The sequence below is a fragment of the Mus musculus genome, chromosome 12, assembly GCF_000001635.26.
Source record: "Mus musculus strain C57BL/6J chromosome 12, GRCm38.p6 C57BL/6J".
Taxonomy (NCBI): Eukaryota; Metazoa; Chordata; class Mammalia; order Rodentia; family Muridae; genus Mus; species Mus musculus.
Genome location: NC_000078.6, coordinates 53,203,822 through 53,225,622, shown reverse-complemented (window position 1 = coordinate 53,225,622; position 21,801 = coordinate 53,203,822).

Genomic DNA, 21,801 nt, shown 5'->3' with positions numbered 1-21,801 from the left:
GGATGTTGTAAGAGGAAACCCACTGTGGAAAATTTGAGTTAGCTTTTTCTATCGCTATTTACTTAGTTGTTGAAAAGGATTTCAGGAGGACTTTTCTACCTTGATACAACCACTACCTTGTGTTTATTTTATAGCAGGAGTTTTCTTAAATCACACTTTTTCAATCCAACAGTTAAATTAGCAGCTACATTTTTGAGAGATGGCTGTGTCCATAAGAATGGCACCGGAAGATATGAATCTTTACACATATGAATATAAGTAATAGATTCTTTATAATCTTTTATTTTCTAGAAAAAGCCTTGTTTTTCTCAAAACTATTTGAGAATTTATGTTTCAGAGATGACATATTTGTAAATTTTATTAGTTTTACAGACATTATATTTAAAAAATTAGATACTTTTTCACCTGATAAACTTTGGTGGTATTTTCCAGATTTTTCTTAAAGCAACACAATCGTCAGTCACACACTCAATATCACATCATCCGTCTACTGTACCAGCTGTGTGCAGTGCAAAGGGCAAACGAGCCGAGAGAAGACCCTGCGTGACCAGGAGCAGGGAGGAGAAGCGTGTATTCCTTCATCCACAACTTGTTTGGCAGCTCTCAGTGCTCTTGCTGTTTAAAATATATTTGATTTCAGGAAACTTGTCAGTTCATTTTCAGGGCATCCTTTTATATTTGTGATAGTACAGTTGTAAGTAGATGTCAATGTGTTTTAAGAACTATTATTGTAAACACCGAGGTACAAATGTTAATGGTAAGGAAAACAAAAAGATGAAGTGTACTCAGTGGATAAAGCCTGAGAAAATACTGTCCTGCCATCCACTATAAAGAAAACCTAGTTTTCCTCTTAATGTGTAGTACATTCTTTTTAAAATTCCAGAACTATTGGAACCAGCGGCAGTGGCACACACTTGATTCCTGCACTTGGGAGGCTGAGGTAGAAGGAACATGAGTTCAAAGTCAATCCAGCTTATGTAATGAGATCGTATAGGAAGGGAGGGAGGAAAGGAAAAAAGGAAGAATAAAAAGAGTGGAAGAAGGAATGAAGGAAAGAGGGGGAGAGTATTGGGGAGTGTCAGAAGGAAGGTAGAAAGGAGTGGTGGAAGGGAAGGGAAGGGAAGGAAGGAGGAAGGGAGAGAGAGAGGGAGATAGTGAGAGAGGAAGAGAGGGAAATAGGAAAAGGAGGAGGGAGGTAGAGAGAGGGAGATAGGAAAAGAGAAGGAGATAGAGAAGGAAGGAGGGAGGGAGGGAAGAAGACAGAGAAGGAGGGAAGGGAGGAGAGATAGAGGAAGGAAGGCCACTGGAGGGCAACTCAAGTCTCCTGATAAGCCACAAAATACAACAGTTCTTATTGGAATAATATTCTGAGTGTCTTTGTGGGAAAAGAGTTGAGGTCTCTGGAAGCTCTCACTACACTGGTGAAGAATAGAAACCCAGGGAGCAAGTGACTCAAGTCAGCCGAGAGAAGGTTGGCAGACATATCTAGAAGGGAATCCAGCTGCCACACCAGCGCATTCCACCAGAATTGTTTTTTTCGGATAAAATTGAATTTAATGCTTGATTCACTTAATACCCCAGGATCACCCGTGAGAAACAGTTGCACAGGCAACCTCAACTTTGTCTCCAGAGTCTAAAGTTCCATCACAACCTGCCTGACTGTACGTGGAAGCCAGCAGGCTAATGTTTGGGTAAAAAGACAGACAAGATGTTTATGTTGTTTAAGATGGGTTTCTACATCCGTGCATATCATTGTGAAGCCTGGGTAACTGTGGCCATAAGTGTTGACACTCACCATTGTAACCATTGGGAAAATGTGAGTGAAAGCGGTATATTTCTACATATTTCAGGATAATTAAAATGAAGGAGACTGAAGAGATCAAGTGTCACCAGCTGTGTTCAGCCTCAGCCGCTGCTGGTAGGGCTGTAAAGTGGTGCAGCTATGCTGGGAAGAGGCATCGTCTAATAGACCTGAACATATGCATGTCCTGTGGCCCAGTCATTCCTCCATACTGAACGCCAGCAGAACACAGCTCCCCTAACAGACAGGCATGCAGGAGAATGTTCATAGAATATTCATATGAGTCTCACAGTGCAAAGTCCCCCAAAACTATGCACAGAAGAAGAATAATCAAATGAAGGCACATTCACAATACAATTAGAGGGGATGGAACATGCACACGTCACAGCTAAATCTCACCAAGCAATCCTCAAGGGAAGTCAGACACAAAGGGACAGGTGAACACGTCGATGCATAGAGATAGTTCCAAAATAGACAAATTGGCAGTGTGCTGGTGGAAGCCAGGGAGTGACTGCTTTTAAGTCACTTATGACTTAAGGAAGAAAGTCTAATGAGAGGCTTAAGACTGATGGGAGAAAGAATGGTTGAGGTGATGTGGGCAAAGTTCTGGTCCTTGACTTGTTGCTGATTATACAATATAATTTGTAAAAATTCACACACATGCTTCCTTAATGGGAAAAAAGATGTGAAATCTCTTTTCTGTCTTACATGGCATGCTCTATGAATACGTATTTCTAAACTCACCTATGTAGTTGCCTTCCAAGCATCTGTCTACTCTTTATAGCAGTGAACCTTCTGGATGCGATCCATCGTTCCTGGATAATAATGGTTTGCTGTAGTAAGGAAAACATCTGGAGCGCCCCCAGTGGTCCTGCCTGGCAGTGAACCACTGATGAAGGAGCAGAGAAGGACAATCCACAGCATCCCCAGTGAGCTAATAATGGTGGCACCTGGCTTTGGGCACAGGCAACTTACTAGATGCCAGCTAAGGGACAATTTGTCCTAGAACACATGAGAAATAAAAACTGCAACCTCCTAGCTCCTTGATTGTGCTGGCAGCACACCTCTGAAAGAGTGGGCCTGGGAGCCTTGTATGGAATCCTCGTGTGGACTCTGCCCTCCGGCACCCTGCATTTTATTTCACTACAACACCCTGCCAAGGAAAGTCATGTTGAGTCACTGTAAATGGCACTTCCTACTATTTCAGCTGTATACAAGTGTGTGCTATTGCTTAGGCTTTCACGCTAAGAACAGCACAGTTTTAATATATAAAACATCAAGGCAGGAAACCCAATACTTAACATCAGAGATTTTTTTTTAATTTAATGGAGGTTGGAAACTGAAGGGAAAAGCGACAATTGTCTCAAAGACTGCATATTCCTGATGAGATTTAAAACTCCAAGTTTTCAAGTTCATTTTTATTGGATAGCTAACAAACATTCACATTTAGTTTGTATAAAGTGAAAGAACTGAACTGGAAAACATTGTCAGGCTTTTAAGAATACAAAAATTTCTTAAGTGAATTATAATCTGTTGTCTTTGGGTTGTTGTTATTGTTGTGGTTTGGTTGGTTGTTTGTTTGCTTAGTTTTGAAACAGAATCTTGCTTTTATCCAGATTGGTCTCTAGCTACAGTGGTGTTCCTTCCTCAGCCTCTAGAGTCAAGCAAACAGGTATAGTCGTGAGGCAACCCACTGGCTACAACCTCTATGTAAGGGGAACCCTGCCCCAGAGCAGCCTGTCAATTATTTAACACCCACATGTAACAATAACATGTTACATGGTTGGTTGGGTTTTGTTGTTGTTATTGTTTGTTGTTTGCTATATTTCTCTTTTCATTAATTCATTTATTTATTCACTTCACATCCTGATCACCACAGCCCTCTTTCCTCCTCCCAGCCCCCACTTCCCCACCAGGTACCAACTCCCCCTGGCCTATCAAGTTGCATCACTACTAATCCAATCCTTTCCCACCGAGGCCATACAAAGCAGCCCAGCTAGGGGAAAGAGATCCAAAGGCACACAACACAGTCAGAGACCCACCCCAACTGAAGACCAAGCTGCACATCTGCTCTGTTGGACTTCATCCTACACGGCCTTCCCTCCTTCCACGGGGAGCAAACACACACGGAAGGAGAGTGTTGTCCACCTCTGCTCATTTCCAGTGGCCAACAGGGTGCAGCTTAGCAGGTTGGAGTTCCAGGCACCACAGTTTCTTTTACACTGGAATCTGAAAGACCCCTCTGCTCTCCTCCTAAGCGACCTCTAGTTTATGAATTGGTGAGAAAATTCTGGAGCCATGCTTCCCCAGCCCACTGTCAGAGGCCTGCAGGAAAGTTTTAGTCTCAGCCTTTTTTTTTTTTTCTAAAATCATCATTGAAGTCAGAATTCCTAAATAAATATCACCTTCTTCCCGTAGACAAAAACACTTCCTGGCAGAAAACTCCAATTAAAAGAAGAATGAAGGTTAATGCAAAAATTATAGATTTTTTTTCAAAAACAACCACTAATTTTTCAGTTTAAATATAGAAGGAAATGAAGGTCTTACTAAATTGACCAAGGGTTTAAAGTCTCCAGTCAAGTTACCAGTGTCACCAGAAAGTATTGGCAAAATAAAGGTGAGAATGAAGGAGATGGGTGTGCTGATTAAACACAGTCTTCAAAATGACCCGCCAGAGGAACACAGAGTGGGAAAAGCCAGGCTTGAGATTGCCAAACGTTTACAAAGAAAAGGTTGCGCAGCAGAACTACGTGATCTAAACAGTAACGTCTTCCCGTTCTTCCGGGAAGATTGGTCGATAGCACGGAACTCAAACATTTGGACTTTGTCCATGTTGTGTGTCGTGAACACATTTTTGGCATGTGATTGAAAATGACTCTCATTCATCATTCAAAAATACAGCAAGGACGTGCTTCTATAGCTGTGCCCTGTGACCCGAAAGAATGCCCTACACAGAGGTAAGTCATCCCTGTGTCCGGGTGGCGTTTGTCTCCCTCCCTCTGTGACATATAAGACACAGGTGGAAGAAGCCCTTTGTAAAAAGCGCAATCATCCTGTAAACGTGCGCAAGTGACTTCTGCGGTTTTTCAGTCCGAAGCAGGACATCCTAGTACTTGCTAGCTACCATTATTTGAAGATTGTTCTGATGCCTAAAAGCTACTGTAGTGCATAGTGCCAACAACAACAATCACACAAGGGAGGGGACACTGTCTACTTGCTTATAAAGCCACCAGCTTTAAAAATGTTTGTAACTGCTTGGGACGGAGGGAGTGTATGCACCACACAGCAAGCTTCAAATGTTTATAATCCGGTTCTTTACGCGCCTTCCCAGGGTCTGCTCTAAATCTCAACTACAATAGAGATAGTTAGTTATTCAGGGTAACAGAATAATATAAATGGAATGTTGGCAATATTTAGATTTTTCTCTGGGGCTACACAGCATCTCTAAGATTAAAAATTGATTTTATAACCAAATTATAATTTCTTACAAAAGTTCAAAGTTACCAAAATATTTATCAAGGAAATGCATTCTGACACAATTCTCGTCAGGGCTCTTCTGTGGTGCTGAAGCCCGGTCTGTCACTCCTGGGGGTTTCAGAGTGGCAGCAATGCTTTTGGGGGAACTGACTGTCAAGGAACACCCCTCAGGGCTGCAGCCACACTGTGCTCTCTGAGTGGAAGTAGTGCCCAGTAGTTGCCAGGTGGATCTCTGAGTTTGAGGTCCACCTTGTCTACAGAGCAAGTTCCAAGACAGTCATAGATATACAGAGAAATCCTGTCTTCAAAAAAAACCAGAGAGAGCTCAAAATCAAAAGGCAGAGAGAGAGAGAGAGAGAGAGAGAGAGAGAGAGAGAGAGAGAGAGAGAGAGAGAGAGAGAAAATATGGAAGAAGGCACCAGAGCTATCCAAGCTGTGTAAGATAGGGGTAAGCAACCTTTGATAGTCTTTAGTTGAAATTAATTTAGCAAATGTGGGAAATTACTTGTGGAAAACTATTCAGACAACAATGTGTTTTCATTTTAACAAACTAATTGTGGACCTTTGATACAGGCTATACCCAGGCAAGGTACAGCCTAGGTAACAACACAGCCATTTGAGCAGCTGAATAATGCTTTCCAAAGCCTTAAAGACCATTATCAGGTGGATACAAACCGGTTGGGTGACTGACAAACACCTGTAGTCCAGGTGGTTGAGTACTGGGCCTGGTGGTGGGAAAATTCGATTTATTTTCTTTTAATTCTTTACTTCAACAAGGGCATGGCAGTTACGCACACCAAATTTGCTAAGGACAAAATTGGGAGGCCAGAGGCTCCAAGGTAGATTTTTCCAAATGAAAACTATCACAATAGATGAAAACTAAGTTGTTGGGTTTTTTTTTTTCAAGAAAAAAAAAAAAAGACTAGAAATTGATCTTTTACATCAAGGAACCCCAAACCAGTGCAATCTCAAATCAGTATGTGTAATTGATTTTGAGCTTAACTGTATTTTTGGCTTCAAAAGACCAGGGATTTAGAGAAGATGATGGTAAGTGTGGAGAGCAGCCAAGGGCCTTACACACCTGACACTTTCATACACTTTACTGTGGAGGTTTAATTTCTTTAAACAAAGGTGAAATTGCGAGGGAGCATTTAAGTTGAGAAGTGGAGTCTGGCCCATAGATTTCTTATTTACTCCCCATCGTGTTTTAGCCGTATCTTTTTTGTTTGTTTGTTTGTTTTTTGTTTTTTGAGACAGGGTTTCTCTGTATAGCTCTGTCTGTCCTGGAACTTACTCTGTAGACCAGGCTGGCCTTGAAATCAGAAATCCACCTGCCTCTGCCTCCTAAGTGCTGGGATTAAAGGCGTGTGCCACCATGCCCGGCTGTTTTAGCAGTATCTTAAGTTAGTTGTTCACACTGAGAAATCCCCAGCTGCCCCAACCAACTTCTGGCTCCCCCTTTGCCATAGTTCTATACAACATGCTGGGCTGTTTCTCCCTTTCTCTCCGGGCAGCAGGGGTGTCTGTTCTAGTAAGTCAAAGCAGTAAGCTGCAGTCCCCACAGCCTTCACCGGTCCCTATTGTCTCTCACATACCCTGCTTACTCATCTGTATACCTTGCTCCCATCACTTGAGTAAGTATGTAACTCAGGTAAGGTAAAGTGCTAAAGACTGTTGCAAACATGGGACATGCTTCCAGATGTAGCCAGCTGCTGTGGGAGGAGCTGCAGGAAGCATTGTTGAAAGCCTGCACTGTGGCTCTCTGGAAGGATTCTGTGGCTTTTCATTTTTCTCAACCCTTCTTTCAATAATGGTTCTTAAATGCTTTAACCTCCCTTCTAGCCCACCGCCCACCAGAGGTAGTGGAAAAGAAAGGATTCGGGGGAAGTGGACCTGTTTAGAAATGGTTCTTTGGAGCATTTCCCCTCTGTGTTGTCAGGAAATCAGTAGTTCAGTTCACAGGTTAGCAGGCAGCGACAGGCAGCTCAATCCACTCGCAGATACTTCATGCATATCCCAGCAGTCCAGATCGGTGGTGTCGGGATAGCAAATACAAATCATAAGTGGTGGCATGACCTAGCAGGAACAGCCAGGCCTATGCTGAATTGGCATGAGTCAGCAGGGATGCCAGGAGAAGTTTTCTCCTCCCTCAAAGGTCAGCTCTACCAGCAAGCAACTCTCACAGTCCGTTAAGTCTTATTTATACTCCTTCTAAACATCGCATGTTCTCCGTGGGTCTCATCTCACTATGGGCAGCCATGAGTCTGTCTTAGGAAAACTCTACATTGAATCTGTCTCAGCTGACATCACTCTGCCAATCAGCCTGAGTCTGCAGAAGCAGCAAGAAGCCACAGCATAGCATCAGGTCTCTCTCTCTGGAGTTCTGACAAATGGAGCTCGACTATGCAGTGTAAGACAGAGCAATACATGCCTGTCATTAGTGAAGAATCCTTGATTGTGTCCTTTTAACATTCTTGCTTTAGTAGAACATCCTCTGACCCGTATCTGATTCAGTGAAAAATTCCTTCACGAGTCTGCCTTAGCAAAACATCCTTTCACCTGTGTCTGCTTCAGGAAAACACCCCTTCACATGGTTGCCCCAACAAAACACTGTCTGACACAACTGACTTTCCAAAGAACCCTTAAGTTTCTACTTCAGGATTCTTACACACAGATGGAGAGCCGGCAAGGTTAATGTCTTTCAAATTTCTTTTTATTTAAAAGAAGAGCTATGTGGTATCAGTTGTTTATATTACTTTGATTTTAATGAGTCTTAATCTTCCATAAAGGTAAAACCCAAGTTACAATACTATGTTTTCGTTCTGATTCGTGTAAATTTCAAATAAAGGTTGGACTTCAAGTTAAATTTCAAAGTCATTGCTGCCTAACAGTTCTCCAAAAGCCTTAAGTTATGATTCCACACGCCGAGTGTTTACGACGTGCGGACATCTGCACTCTTTCATCTTCTACATAGTTTGGATGAGCATCTTGGCTCTGTGCTCCGCCAGCCCTGCACAGTCAGGGATGCATCTTCTCCTCCCGGATTCCTGGGAGGCTACGTCAGCACAAGCAGCACCCACCGAGAGAGGAATGAGTTAGGTCACCTCATTCCAGTTAGAGATTCCATGTTCGAGACGCAGATGTGTGCACGTGTGGATTCCATTTGCGCACACAAAGCTCCAACACTTTGCAATGAAGTCTGAGGATGTTTGTGGTATTATAATGAGTATCTGCCATCTCTGGAGCTAAAGAGTATATGTAACAAAGAGATGTTGTTCTAAGGAGCACCCACTCTTCTTAAACACAAGACTCAGACACAAGAAATGAGTAAATAGTAATAGAAATAGCATATTGCGAAATATGCCACGGGCTGTGTAAATGCATTGAGAGTGGAAAGATGGTAAGCTAACCCAACAGGTGGGGAATGGGATAATGGAGAACCAGTAACCCAAAGGGAGGAGAAGGATGTGTCCTGTAACAGCTACAGTATTGTTCAGAAGCATGCCCTCCCCCCACCCATGCAGGAGGCACTCAAGGGTATTGGAGAAGCTTGATGCATCAGTGAAACCCTGCTTAGTGACTGAGCAGACAGCGAGTGGGTTGAGGCAAGAGTGGGATAGCCAGCTAACAGCAGTGGGGAGGATGCAAGCAGTTTATGGGGTTGCAGTCACCAGGACAATAAATACACTGTTTCTAGAAGCAAAGGCGTTGCAATCAACCATTGATTGGTCTGGTGGGGGTAGTGATAGGCTACGGGAAAATGCCAGATAAAGAGTGAGCGACACTGAGTGTACTGAGTGCTGACAGAATTGGATTAGGGAATTCTTATTGGAGACTGTTCCATTTGAAATTATTACCTTAAAGGATAGAATTAGCCCCATAAGGCAATGGACTTTTTTTTTCTTAAAAATGAAATAAAAAAGAACGTTTGGATAAAGGTGCAATGTTTAGGTGGGAGAGGAAGACTTAAGGTAATGTAAGTTGTCATATCTTAATTTCCTCAGGAGGTGGGGCATCTCTGAAAGTAAACACAGGGGATTAAAGATAGATTATGGAGAATATGAACAAAGGGGGCAAGTAATAGTCTTGCCTGGAGATGCTAGAACCTACAGAGGTTGATATTTAAACAGAGAGGGAGTGGTGTCAATGTGTAGTTGACTGCATGCCGCATTTTGATTTTGAGAACTTTGCTCCTGAACCTTAGATAACAATCAGAGACAAAGAAAGAAGACAGTAGGCAAAAAGGCGCGGGGGTTTGAGGAGATGCTGAGTAGATCATCAGTGTAGTTGCTCACATCAAGGAGTCCAGTGCAAGTGAGTGAGGGGTGGGGGAGATGGGGATAGGGCAGGGCGGGGCGGGACGGGGGCAAAGGTTAGGGCTGTCAGGGCAAAGAGGAGAGAATGAAGGCTTTGGGGAGACTGGAGGGGATGGAAGAAGGGGAAAGTTTCCCCCCAAATGATAGTAGCAACAACAAGCTCCTGCCACAAGATTAGGAAGTGGGGCCCTAGATGACTGTGTCTCCACCGCTGGACTATTGGGGGGATCAACGCACTTGTGTGATGAATGAGATGTGAGGTGGGGCCATTGCACAGACTCCAAAAAGACTACAGCCATTAAAGTGGTGCTAGAGCATAGGGTGAGGAGGATGGAGACTCTGGTGCCACCATCCTGTGGAGGTTAGAACAGCATCTGAGGCTGGACTGGGGTGAAGGAGAGACTTGCTTAAATAGACACCATATTCCTGGAAGAGGATAGTTTACTGGGAGCCGTGAGAGAGATGAGCTAGAGGTTGCAGTGATTAAGGAGCAGGGTTCCTATCCATTTAATAGATCTCTATTCACATTCTGGGTTCCTGATCACTCCAAGATTGCTGCTCCAACCAGTTTTGCGTAAGTGGAACGAACCTAAGAACATCTCAACTGAGCTACACATCTATACTCTTGCTTTCAGGCCAGCAGCAATCTCAACAGTGCTTGTGCCACTCAGTCAGGACAGTCGTGATCCCAGCTTGTTTGGGGGAAACGGTGCTTCTCTCTCCTATATCTGGCCTGGAGCTACATTGGGGCTGACAGAGATGAGAGCTTGGGATGGAAAAGAAGGATAAATAGGAATTCTGAGCACAAAATAACCCCCTACTATAAACCAAAACAACACAACTTGCCTGTTTAACAATTCAGCTCTGCATTTGTCTTCCTCTTCACTTGTTTGACCCAAGGCTGAGTACCAGACAGTCTAGCCTTGCTCCGTTTCTTGCCAACATACTGATGTCATTCTGCATCCAGCTCTTGAAGTCACTTCTATACACATTCACAGTGTCTAATTCACTATTGCTTCACTGACCTTGCTTTCCTTTAATAAAATACACAGTCAAATCGTTCTAAAAGTGTCTAGAAACAACCCACCATGTAGAGTCCTTCAGAGGAGCAATTTAGAAGGTGAATGTGTATGTATGTTTTGGTTTAAACATTTGGTCATAAGAGGCACTGATAATGAGTTATTCAAATAGAAAAAAAAAAGATGTCTGGATTCTTTTCTGTTCCTCTTAAGCCATGGCCACTGGAGCACAAGACTCCCTCAAAACCAGATCATAGGGGATGCCTGGAAGAGGGGTCTGTATGATTCATATCCAACTGAGCCTCTAATTGTGCTTGGAAAGATTTTACAAAAGGAACACATTTGGTTTGGAATCACAGGAAACTGGGATCAACAGAGGTCTTTCGAGTCGACTGTTCCCCATGTTCTGCCATTCCTTGACACTGCCCTTTCCCTCATGCACTGCTCAGCCTTGCCTTCAGTTGCCTTCCAAACATTTCTGCAATTATTGTACAGCACAACGTAACTGGTAAAGCAGTGGGTATTTGTAAGCACCCCCACCCACAGTGGCAGCAGGTGGGGTGTGTCTAAAGCAAGGCAGCGATTTGGTCCTCACTCCCGCCATCTTGAGTCTCACCTGCCCAGGTTTATAACCCGGAACTCATCTCCTCTCACAGTCCTGCCTGAAACAGGAAATGCAGCTTTGAATCTTCTTCATCTGGATTCTTTCAATTATGTCTGGGATTCGTTTTTTAATTCCACCTACTTTACTCCTCTTTCCCTATTGGTGAGATTTTAGCAGATTCTCCCTCCCCCCTTAGTCAGTTTCCTGCCCTGCCATCATAGTTAGTGATGCCAATTCAATTCAACATAATGGAAAACTAACCATCTAATGGACTTGAATTCACAGGAACCATTTGCTCAGGCACCCCTTCTCCTCTCTTGAGCAGCTAAGCTAATAATCAACACTAAAATGCATTTATTAGCAGATTGTAGGAACAAACATAGAGCTTCAGTACTCTGCCACTGGGAAGCTGAAATGTACGATATCTATGTGTCTAAGTAGCTAGAGGAAATCTTAACTTTAATAGCATCTATTAGCACCAAAGGTCCAAGGAAGCAGACCTGGGTCTATGACCCACAGGTTAGTCTTTCTTTGCAGAAAGGGTGAGGTCATCACTATCATGTCAGCAGCTCTTGTGGGGCTTAGAGCCGACCCTGCCCCACATCCCAACCTCCTCTGTGTCACAGCACGCTCATATACTCTCTTATCTGTTGGAGAGACACTGAGTTTGGCTTCCTACCACTAGCCATGGAAGTTGACTTGGGAATAGTGGGAATGTGACATGGTTCGGTTTAAAATGACATGGTTGTGGGAGGTTTACTGAGCAGCATTGACAGGTAGAATCCCTGGTGGCGACAGAGGCCAGCAGTTTCTGGGACAGGCGAGAGCCACAGAGCCTCTGAGGCGGCGCCATTTTCGGCTGCAGACAACCGGCCACCTTCCTGGTCAGAGCTTCTGCCTCAGGTTCCGCGGAGGCACCTTGGTTCCAGGACTCCGGAGAAAGTAGTCTACACAGGTGAAAGTGTGGACTACTGAAACAACGGCTTCTGTGACAGGCCAGAGCAACACAGCTTCTGGGAAAGATCCTGTTTTGGGCCTTCATCTTCAGCCAGGAGGAGGTCCAAACACCAGATAACTGTGCACCTTCCCTGAAAGAGGAGACCTTGCCGGCAGAGACTGCTCTGACCACTGAAACTCGGAGGAGAGAGCTAGTCTCCCAGGTCTGCTGATTGAAGGTAACAAAATCACCAGAGGAACAATCTCTAAACAGAGACAACTATAACAACTAACTCCAGAGATTACCAGATGGCAGAAGGTAAACTTAAGAATCTTACTAACAGAAACCAGGACCACTCACCATCATCAGAACCCAGCACTCCCACTTCGCCCAGTCCAGGGCACCCCAACACACCTGAAAAGCTAGACCTGGATTTAAAAGCATATTTCATGATGATGGTAGAGGACATAAAGAAGGACTTAAATAACTCACTTAAAGAAATACAGGAGAACACTGCTAAACAAGTAGAAGACATTGTAAACAAGTAGAACACTGGAGATAGAAACCATAGGAAAGAAATCTGGAACCATAGATGTGAGCATCAGCAACAGAATATAAGAGATGGAAGAGAGAATCTCAGGTGCAGAAGATTCCATAGAGAACATTGGCAAAACAATCAAAGATAATACAAGACGCAAAAAAATCCTAACTCAAAACATCCAGGAAATCCAGGACACAATGAGAAGACCAAACCTTCGGATAATAGGAGTGGATGAGAATGAAGATTTTCAACTCAAAGGACCAGCAAACATCTTCAACAAAATTATTGAAGAAAACTTACCAAATCTAAAGAAAGAGATGCCCATGAACATACAAGAAGCCTACAGAACTCAAAATAGACTGGACCAGAAAAGAAATTCCTCCCGACACATAATAATCAGAACAACAAATGCACTAAATAAAGATAGAATACTAAAAGCAGTAAGGGAAAAAGGTCAAGTAACATATAAAGGCAAGCCTATCAGAATTACACCAGACTTTTCACCAGAGACTATGAAAGCCAGAAGAGCCTGGACAGATGTTATACAGACACTAAGAGAACACAAATTCTAGCCCAGGATACTATACCCAGCCAAGCTCTCAATTACCATAGATGGAGAAACCAAAGTATTCCACGACAAAACCAAATTCACACATTATCTCTCCACGAATCCAGCCCTTCAAAGGATAATAACAGAAAAAACCAATACAAGGACGGGAACCATGCCCTAGAAAAAACAAGAAGATTATCCCTCAACAAACCTAAAAGAAGACAGCCATAAGAACAGAATGCCAACTTTAACAACAAAAATAATAGGAAGCAACAATTACTTTTCCTTAATATCTCTTAATATCAATGGTCTCAACTCCCCAATAAAAAGACATAGACTAACAAACTGGCTACACAAACAAGACCCAACATTTTGCTGCTTACAGAAACTCATCTCAGAGAAAAAGATAGACACTACCTCAGAATGAAAGGCTGGAAAACAAATTTCCAAGCAAATGGTATGAAGAAACAAGCTGGAGTAGCCATTCTAATATCTAACAAAATCGACTTCCAACCCAAAATAATCAAAAAACACAAGGAGGGTCACTTCATACTCATCAAAGGTAAAATCCTCCAAGAGGAACTCTCAATTCTGAATATCTATGCTCCAAATACAAGGGCAGCCACATTCATTAAAGAAACTTTAGTAAAGCTCAAAGCACACATTGCACCTCACACAATAATAGTGGGAGACTTCAACACACCACTTTCACCAATGGACAGATCGTGGAAACAGAAACTAAACAGGGACACAGTGAAACTAACAGAAGTGATGAAACAAATGGACTTAACAGTTATCTACAGAACATTTTATCCTAAAGCAAAAGGATATACCTTCTTCTCAACACCCCATGGTTCATTCTCCAAAATTGACCACATAATTGGTCACAAAAGAAGCCTCAACAGATACAAAAATATTGAAATTGTCCCATGCATCCTATCAGATCACCATGGACTAAGGCTGATCTTCAATAACAAAATAAATAATAGAAAGCCAACATTCACGTGAAAACTGAACAAAACTTTTCTCAATGATACCTTGGTCAAGGAAGGAATAAAGAAAGAAATTAAGGACGTTTTGGAGTTTAATGAAAATAAAGCCACAATATACCCAAACTTATGGGACACAATGAAAGCATTCCTAAGAGGAAAACTCATAGCTCTGAGTGCCTCCAAAAAGAAACTAGAGAGAGCACACATTAGCAGCTTGACAACACACCTAAAAGCTCTAGAACAAAAGGAAGCAAATTCACCCAAGAGGAGTAGAAGGCAGGAAATAATCAAACTCAGGGGTGAAATCAACCAAGTGGAAACAAGAAGAACTATTCAAAGAATCAACCAATCAAGGAGCTGGTTCTTTGAGAAAATCAACAAGATAGATAAACCCTTAGCCAGACTCACTAGAGGGCACAGGGAAAGCATCCTAATTAACAAAATCAGAAATGAAAAGGGAAACATAGCAACAGATGCTGAAGAAATCCAAAACACCATCAGCTCCTTCTACAAAAGGCTATACTCAACAAAACTGGAAAACCTGGATGAAATGGACAAGTTTCTAGACACATACCAGGTACCTAAATCAAGATCAGGTTAATGATCTAAACAGTCCTATATCCCCTAAAGAAATAGAAGCAGTCATTAATAGTCTCCCAACCAAAAAAAGGCCAGGACCAGATGTTTGGTGCAGAGTTCTATCAGACCTTCAAAGAAGACCTAATTCCAGTTCTTCACAAACTATTCCATAAAATAGAAACGGAAGGTACTCTACCCAACTCATTCTATGAAGCCACAATTACTCTGATACCTAAACCACAAAAAGGCCCAACAAAGATAGAGAACTTCAGACCAATTTCCCTTATGAATATTGATGCAAAAATCCTCAATAAAGTTCTTGCTAACCGAATCCAAGAACACATTAAAGCAATCATCCATCCTGACCAAGTAGGTTTCATCCCAGGGATGCAGGGATGGTTCAATATACGGAAATCCATCAACATAATCCAGTATATAAACAAACTCAAAGACAAAAACCACATGATCATCTTGTTAGATGCTGAGAAAGCATTTGACAAAATCCAACACCCATTCATGATAAAAGTCTTGGAAAGATCAGGAATTCAAGGCCTATACCTAAACATGATAAAAGCAATCTACAGCAAACCAGTAGCCAACATCAAATTAAATGGTGAGAAGCTGGAAGCAATCCCACTAAAATCAGCGACTAGACAAGGCTGCCCACTTTCTCCCTACCTATTCCACATTGTACTTGAAGTCCTAGCCAGAGCAATTAGACAACAAAAGGAGATCAAGGGGATACAAATTGGAAAGGAAGAAGTCAAAATATCACTTTTTGCAGATGATATGATAGTATATATAAGTGACCCTAAAAATTCCACCAGAGAACTCCTAAGCCTGATAAACAGCTTCAATCAAGTAGCTGGATAAAAAATTAACTCAAACAAGTCAATGGCCTTTTTGTACACAAAGGATAAACAGGCTGAGAAAGAAATTAGGGAAACAACATCCTTCTCAATAGTCTCAAATAATATAAAATACCTTGACATGGCTCTAACTAAGGAAGTGAAAGATCTGTATGATAAAAACTTCAAGTCTCTGAAGAAAGAAATTAAAGAAGATCTCAGAAGATGGAAAGATCTCCCATGCTCATGGATTGGCAGGATCAACATTGTAAAAATGGCTATCTTTCCAAAAGCAATCTACAGATTCAATGCAATCCCTATCAAAATTCCAACTCAATTCTTCAACGAATTAGAAAGGGCAATCGGCAGATTCATCTGGAATAACAAAAAAACCTAGGATAGCAAAAACTCTTCTCCAGGATAAAAGAACCTCTGGTGGAATTACCATGCCTGACCTAAAGCTGTACTACAGAGCAATTGTGATAAAAACTGCATGGTACTGGTATAGTGACAGACAAGTAGACCAATGGAACAGAATTTTAAGACCCAGAGATGAACCCACACACCTATGGTCACTTGATCTTTGACAAGGGAGCTAAAACCATCCAGTGGAAAAAAGACAACATTTTCAACAAATGGTGCTGGCACAACTGGCGGTTATCATGTAGAAAAATGCGAATTGATCCATTCCTATCTCCTTGTACTAAGGTCAAATCTAAGTGGATTAAGGAACTCCACATAAAACCAGAGACACTGAAACTTATAGAGGAGAAAGTAGGGAAAAGCCTCGAAGATATGGGTACAGGGGAAAAATTCCTGAATAGAACATCAATGGCTTGTGCTGTAAGATCGAGAATCGATAAATGGGACCTCATAAAATTGCAAAGCTTCTGCAAAGCAAAAGACACCGTCAATAAGACAAAAAGGCCACCAACAGATTGGGAAAGGATCTTTACCTATCCCAAATCGGATAGGGAACTAATATCCAATATATATAAAGAACTCAAGAAGGTAGACTCCAGAAAATCAAATAACCCCATTTAAAAATGGGGCTCAGAGCTGAACAAAGAATTCTCACCTGAGGAATACCGAATGGCTGAGAAGCACCTGAAAAAAATTTTCAACATCCTTAATCATCAGGGAAATGCAAATCAAAACAACCCTGAGATTCCACTTCACTCAAGTCAGAATGGCTAAGATCAAAAATTCAGGTGACAGCAGATGCTGGCGAGGATGTGGAGAAAGAGGAACACTCCTCCATTGTTGGTGGGATTGCAAGCTTGTACAACCACTCTGGAAATCAGTCTGGCGGTTCCTCAGAAAATGGACATAGTACTACCTGAGGATCCTGCAATATCTCTCCTGGGCATATATCCAGAAGATGTCCCAACCGGTAAGAAGGACACATGCTCTACTATGTTCATAGCAGCCTTATTTATAATAGCCAGAAGCTGGAAAGAACCCAGATGCCCCTCTACAGAGGAATGGATACAGAAAATGTACATTTACACAATGGAGTACTACTCAGCTATTAAAAAGAATGAATTTATGAAATTCCTAAGCAAATGAATGGACCTGGAGGGCATCATCCTGAGTGAGGTAACCCAATCACAAGGGAACTCACACAATATGTACTCACTGATAAGTGGATATTAGCCCAGAAACTTAGGATATCCAAGATATAAGATACAATTTGCTAAACACATTAAACTCAAGAAGAATGAAGACCAAAGTGTGGACACTTTGCCCCTTCTTAGAATTGGGAACAAAACACCCATGGAAGGAGTTACAGAGACAAAATTTGGAGCTGTGATGAAAGAATGGACCATCTAGTGATTGCCATATGCAGGGATCCGTCCCATAATCAGCTTCCAAACACTGACACCATTGCATACACTAGCAAGATTTTGCTGAAAGGACCCAGATATAGCTGTCTCTTGTGAGTCTATGCCGGGGCCTAGCAAGCACAGAAGTGGATGATCACAGTCAGCTATTGGATGGGTCACACGGCCCCCAATGGAGGAGCTAGAGAAACTACCCAAGGAGTTAAAGGGAACTGCAACCCTATAGGTGGGACAACAATATGAACTAACCAGTACCCCGGAGCTCTTGTCTCTAGCTGCATATGTATCAAAAGATGGCCTAGTCGGCCATCACTGCAAAGAGAGGCCCATTGGACTTGCAAACTTTATATGCCCCAGTACAGGGGAACCCCAGGGCCAAAAATGGGGAGTGGGTGGGTAGGGGATTGGGGGGGTGGGTATGGGGGACTTTTGGGATAGCATTGAAGGTGTAAGCGAGGAAAATACCTAATTTAAAAAAAAAAAAAAAAAGAATCCCTGGTGGCCATCTTGCTACCCCTTAGAAAATTCCTAAAGGGAGAAGCACCAGCCTAGCAACTAACCAACCAACCAACCACAACAACGGCAACAGCAACACTTCCAAAAGATGGAGAGAAATCAAGTATCATGGACCTCCTTTGAAAACAGCAGATGTTCCTATGACACTGAAGCCAGGTTCTGACCATGGACTTTCTGCGTCTATGGATCTGGTGTCTATGCAGGCTTTGTCTAAATGACTTTGATTTGGGAGTGTGCTAGTGATAATTGAAATGTTCCCAGCAATGTATGTAATTTGTCTAATTACAAGTTCCACCAGCACTTTAGATGGGATCTTTTCATTCTCGTGCTTCTCGAAGGGAGAAGTCCTCCCTTCTGGGTGGTGATAACATGCAGGTTCTGCCGCAGAGCTCGAAGCTTCTGCCTCAGAATCTATAAAGATCAGGTTCAGGAACTTCATGCTTGACAAGCAACCATGGGTGATTTCATGAAAATTAAATTAAGAAAAACACTACTGAAGCCGTGACTTTCGATTCTATCAGCTCAGATGAAGCTGCTTTTTAAAGACATCAGATCAGCTTGTGAGATGTCAAACAGCAACTCTTTTCAAATAATTGATCACTAGATATTAAATGTCAGCATTGATGCACCTAGAAAACAAAGTGAAAGCTTAAGGGCTCATGGGAAGGGACTAGAGTGAGGACCACCCTGTTTAAACACTGCAGAGGTTCCTCCTGACCTGGGACCTGTATTCCAAAGACCATGAGAACACACACAGTCCTACCAGGCTCAAGATTAAGGAACATGGCAAGGACAGTGGAAAGGGAAAGAAGCAGGTTTGCCAGGAAAGATGCAGGCAACAAGGCAGACAATGGCAGAGGCAGAAGGCCATGTGACTGTTGTCAGGTTTTGTTCTGTCAGAGGTTGAACTTTCACACTACTCTAATATAGGATTCATTTCTCACACTTGAATAGTTCCTCATTTTCCAAGGAGCACAAGAACAAGGGAATCCCCTTCATCCGTGAGGTCCCCATGGACTTTTCTACTTCTTTGGCCCCTTTCTATTACATTTAAATACAGATGTGCTTAATTAGCTAAATTTTTGGACCAGACATCTCACAGCTAAAGGAATTCACTTCCAAACCATTTTAGAGGAGACAAATTGTGTGGGACAATGGTGACAGGAGTGAGCTACTTATCAATGGATGGTTAGGGAATATATTCAGCAAAGTGGGAGGGTCATTGATGCCCAGGCTGGTCTCAAATTCATAGCATCCTCCTGCGTCTATCTCTCAAGTACTGGGGTTACAAGCATAAGGCACCTTGTCTAAATAATGTCTAAATTAAATATTAAGGCTATTATTATTTTTTGTGCTTCCTCTTTATTTATTTTTTTATTACATATTTTCCTCAATTACATTTCCAATGCTATCCCCAAAGTCCCCCATACCCTCCCCTCCACTCCCCTACCCACCCATTCCCATTTTTTTTGGCCCTGGCGTTCCCCTGTACTGGGGCATATACAGTTTGTGTGTCCAATGGGCCTCTCTTTCCAGTGATGGCTGACTAGGCCATCTTTTGATACATATGCAGGGGTTTAGCTGAGGTGGGAACAGATCTTACCAGACCAGGGGATGCAGCACTCAAGCATCTCTGGAGAGACCTTAGCAGCCTGGGACCTGAAATCCAAGGCTGACATGGCGTATAGAGGGGATGGAAACACAAGATATCCAAGAGCAGCAGCTCTCTTTGCATGGGCTTTGTGGCCTTTGTCTTCTGTGTAAGAATAAGCTAAGCCAGGGGAGGCTCAGAGCTCCACCTCAGAGTGAATCAGGTGGGAGGAATGCTTTTAGGATCACTGTTAAGCGCATCATGATGTGTCAAGAATGGACCAGGAAGGGCTTGCATAAAAGACTGGGGGTAGAACACACAGTAGCATGCAAGGGCTAAAATATATGCTCTGAAGCTTAGACATGCTGGGAGAGAAAGGGGACAATTTCTAGTCTGTGCTGGCTAGTAGCATGCCAGTTTGTCACAAGTTAGAGTCATCTGGGAAGAGGGAACCTCAATTGAGACCCCCCCTCTCTCTCTCTCTCTCACACACACACACACACACACACCAGATTAACCTGTAGGAAAGCCTGTGATGCATTTTCTTGATTGATGGTTGGTGTGGGAAGACTCAGCCCATTCTGGGGAGTACCACCCCTGAGCAGGTGGTCTAGGGGTTTATAAGAGAGAAGGCTGATTGAGCCAGGGAAAGCAAGCTGGTAAGTATCATGGCCTATGCATCAGCTTCTGCCTCCAGGATCCTGTCCTGCTTGAGATCCTACCCTACCTTCCCTCCGTGATGGATGGTGGTGTAGAACTCTAAACTGAAATACACCCTTTCCTCAACATTCCTCTGGTAATGGTGTATTATCCCAGCATTAGTAACCCTAAGATGGCGTAAAGCAGTGGTTCTCAACCTGCGGGTCGAATGATCCTTTTACAAGGGTCCCCTAAGACCGTGGAAAACACAGATATTTACATTATGAGTCATAACAGTAGCAAAATTACAGTTTATGAAGTAGCAATGAAATAATGTTATGGTTGGGAAGGTCACCACCTGAGGAACTGTATTAAAGCATTGGGAAGATTGACAACCACTGGTCTGTAGGATTATCTAGACACTAGCATCCTTTTATTGGCTCTCATTACCCTTGGAATAATTCTGAAGATGTCAACAGATTATTTGATTTAGAACCAAGACCAGAGCATAAGGATACTGAATGTCCATTGAGTTACAAAAATTATTCTTTGGGTTAAAAAAAAAAAGTTTTGTAAAAGAGAAATTGCTTCTGAAAAATAAGGTATTTGGCAAATAAACTTAATTACAGTTTCTTTACACCAGAACTTTCCAATGAGAATGGAAGTTTTTTGAAGTTATTTTCTAAAGCGCTCCCCCATAAACATTCTGCCTACCAGCTGTGATAACAAGTGAGAGCTGTTGGATTCTGTCCGTTCCATGAAAACAACAGTATGCCCTATCAGTGGTGTTTTATGGTAGGAGCTGTGGTGCCAAGTGGGATAACTTTTTATTTAAACCTCATTTTCTCTTTCATTCATTCTCTGCAATAAAAGCAAATGAAGTTTGGCTTTTGAAAAAAAAAAGTCGTAACTCATGTAAAAGAAACAATTAGAGGGATTATTAAAAATCCATAAATTATATTAAATTTATAAAAAGCTCTGAGTGCCAATAAATAAGTCCTGTCTTTATCTAGACACATTCAAACTAGGCATCCATTAAAGGGCGGGGGGGCGCAAGGGAAGAAAAATCCAAGTGGAATGAGGAATCAGGAGATGAATTACTTCATCTTAAATGTTTCGATTGGCTTTTTTTACAGGAGCTATTTTTCCCTAGTGTTGATAGATGTGGAACGTCATCAATCCAGCTTTTTACCCTTGGTGGATACTTGTCTTTCTACATGCATAATTTTTTTTCTCTTTGGCTCCAGACACAAAACATAGTATGATTGTGATACAGGATTTATTTGAAGAGATTTCATCTGGAAGGAAGTCAAGCAGGGCGCTAGCAGGGGAGCTTTTACAGATTATGACATGTAATCTGGATAATACTCTCAAACACAAAGATCCGCATGTTGGGATAAGGTTACCTCATATGTGGCCATGAGCCTTCCCTCCTGCAGCCCCTCTGAACTCACTCTAGAGTCTGAGAAGAGCCCAGCTTGCACACACTGGAAGGATAAAGAGAGAGACAACACCACACAGGGGCACGTGTAGAACATAGCCCAAGA